We start from the raw sequence: 3,368 nt of genomic DNA on the forward strand, positions 1-3,368 counted from the left end.
ATCTTGTTTCCTTTCAGTTCTTACATTGAGGATGTGCTTCTTTTGTGGCTTATGAATACTTTGGACAGGTTGTCCTCTGGGCACCCATCCAAAGCACAGGCTTCATTTTCTTATGAGGGGGTCCAGCCACTCACATTCCTGGAAGTATTGCTGAGGATTATCAGGTACATTTAGGAGTGTTCTATTTAGCATCATTTCCCTTTAGATACCAACATTTCCAGCAACCAGCTTTCTTTTGTTGCTTTGTCAGCTGATAGTATTAAGAAATTCTATACAAGCCTTCTTTTTGTGCTTTTATTATATACTGATGTTTATCACTTACCTTGGTCATAAAATGTTTTTATTTCTCTATGTCTGGTATAACATTATAGACATAATAGTTTCATACAAATGCTTCTTAACTAAAACTTCTCTCACTTTTTTAATGGTGTGTTCCTTGTGTCACTATTTCTTTTCATATAGGTGAGAAAAATTTCCTAGCTCTATTTTAAAAATCCTGAACTATAGGCTTTGCCTTTCATAGAGCTCTGCACTCAATAACTAACCATACTAAAATAAAATAGTGAAATTTACTTATTAACATTTTAATGTCTCTCCTAACAGAAACACTATCTTTTCTATTGTAGCTGCTCCTACTGTTGATCTTGTTGTACTTTCCCATTGTTTCATCTATTAATGTTACCTTTTTATCTTTAACATCATATAATCCTTCAGAGCTGACACTTTGACTTACATCTGTGTCTTTGTAGTACAGGATGCTGAAAAAGTTGTACTGAATACATGGTAGGTACTAAGTAATAATTTGCTGAAAAATCTTAAAAGAAACAAGACTCTCTTCTATTCAGTAAATAACCTAACATAGTACTTGGAAGTGTGCTCCTGGATCCAACCAGTTTGAGTCTAAGTTGTAACTTAAACCTTTAGTGGTGTGACTGAGCATGATACTGAACATTTCTTTACCTTAGATTAAGCATTTGTAATGTGGACATTACAGTATTGCCCACATCACAAGAATGTGGTGAAGATGAAATTGAGTTAACATATAAGATACTTATTAGGGAACAAAAACCCTGGTGAATAAAAATTACCAAAACTATTTGTTATTATAAGCACTATTATTCATTGATATAGTTTTCAACTTTATTTTAATCTTTGATAGCTAGAATAATCAAACTCTTTGTTTGGACTTTTCCTGTGAATAAATGGTAAAGAAATACAAGGTGTGATAACAGAATCTTACATTTCTTTTCCACGAAAATGGTATTAATAATTGATTCTCTTAATATAAGAATATACAGGAATACTATTGTATAAAATAAAAAAAAATAGTATAGTCAAATATGATCTTTAGAGAAAACATAGAACATAGAACTACAAAGCAGAAGCATAACTAGTGTCTAAACAGTTACCGTAGTAATCTGAGCTGTTGACAAGAAGGATGTGTAAAATTACATTGACTTTTTCAAGCCCTTTTTTTTTTTTTTTTTTTTTTATTTATTTATTTATTTTTTTTTACGTTTACATAGGGTAATGATGTTTATTATATTTTTCCCCTCCCCCCCACCCCTCCCACCCCTCCCACCCCTCCCACCCCTCTTTTCCCTCTACACAGTCCTTCTTTCCTTCATTCAAGCCCTTTTGAGAAAAGGACTTTGAAAGTGCTTTAAAAAAGGAATTTGTAAGAGTTGTCTCTGGAAAATCAGAATTTGAACTTTTTCCCTGAGTAGCTGGATCATACATGATATATTTGACCTTAGACCAGAATCCCTTACTCTCCCTGCAACCATCTTAAATGTCCAATTCACCCACAAAGCAAATTCTAATTCATATTTCAGAACTCAACTAAGGTGTCATTTTCTAATTCTTTGTTCCTCCACCATTACTTCTGCCCCCCTCAAAATAAATCAGTTCTTGAAGCTACTTCCACATCTAACATATCCCTATCATTTTATTTACTACCTGTGATCTAATTTATTTGTTTACATGCCTGTCTTCTTTTGACATAGCTACTTTATGGATAAGTTCTCTATTCCAAGTTCCTAGGCTCATTTCTAATATACTTAAACTGTCCAAAGTTTTGGTTTCTTTACTACTTATTTGATTTTTGAAGTTATTTATAAAAATGTGCAAGAGTTGTTGAATGAAAAGTCAAATAAAGATCATCAAGGTATAAATATAGTATTGATAAGAAAACTCTAACAATAAATAAGAAAGGAAACTGAAAACCTACGAAAAGCAAAGACCCTTAAAATGAGGCGTGTCTCCTGAAGAGACATGTAGAGCATTTTTAGCAACATCTTTTACCTATGCATGGTAAGCCAGAAAAATCTTCCAAATTTCTAGAAGCATATGATCCTCCCAAACTGAACCAGGAGCACATACACAATTTAAACAGATCAATTTCAAGTAATGAAATAGAAGAATCCATGAAAAGTCTACCTACCAAGAAAAGTCCAGGACCAGATGGATTCTCAACTGAGTTATACAACACCTTCAAAGAAGAATTTATATCAGTACTCCTCAAAGTATTTCATGAAATAGAATGGAGAAAAACTAAAAGCATTCCCTTTAAAAACTGGAACAAGACAGGGATGCCCTCTTTCACCACTTCTATTCAACATCATGCTTGAAAAACTAACAAGAGCAATTAGACAGACCAAAGAAATTAAAGGGATTCAAACAGGAAAAGAAGAACTCAAACTGTCACTATTTGCCAATGACATGATTCTATATTTAGAAGATCCAAAAAACTGTACCAGAAAACTTCTAGACCTAATAAATGAATTCAGCAAAATAGCAGGATATAAAATCAACCCACATAAATCTTTAACCATGTTTGCTTATAGAAAACTGAAGGCTTAAAAAACATAAATCATAGAGTCACAGACAGAATTGGAAGAGTGTTTGTAGTTGAGGGAAAATACAGGATGAACTGTAGGAGCAGATGAATTTAGCTTCTAATTCCAGTTCACATATCTTTAGGAAGATGACTATTCTTTTCTTTTTTCCTTTTATTCTCTTTATTTTATTGGTGCACTGTATGTATACATGATAGTATGATTCCTTATGCCATGTTCATGCATACGTATAGTGTCATCAATCTCATTCTCCAGTTCCTCCCCTTTTTCCTCCCCTCTTCTATCCCTCTGATCCCCTTGTGCTACTCTACTTGACTCCCTTCAATTACTATGTTTTTAAATTAGTACATTATCATTATACATAAACTTGGGACACGTAGTATATTTGCATAGGAACATGGCATAAGTTGATAGACTTCATTCCCCATTACTTCCTCATGCCTTCATTTCCTCACTCTTGATTACCTATCTCTACTGCATTGATCTTTTCTCCCAACTTCCCCTTTTTCT

The sequence above is a fragment of the Sciurus carolinensis genome, chromosome 9 (genome assembly GCF_902686445.1).
Source record: "Sciurus carolinensis chromosome 9, mSciCar1.2, whole genome shotgun sequence".
NCBI lineage: Eukaryota > Metazoa > Chordata > Mammalia > Rodentia > Sciuridae > Sciurus > Sciurus carolinensis.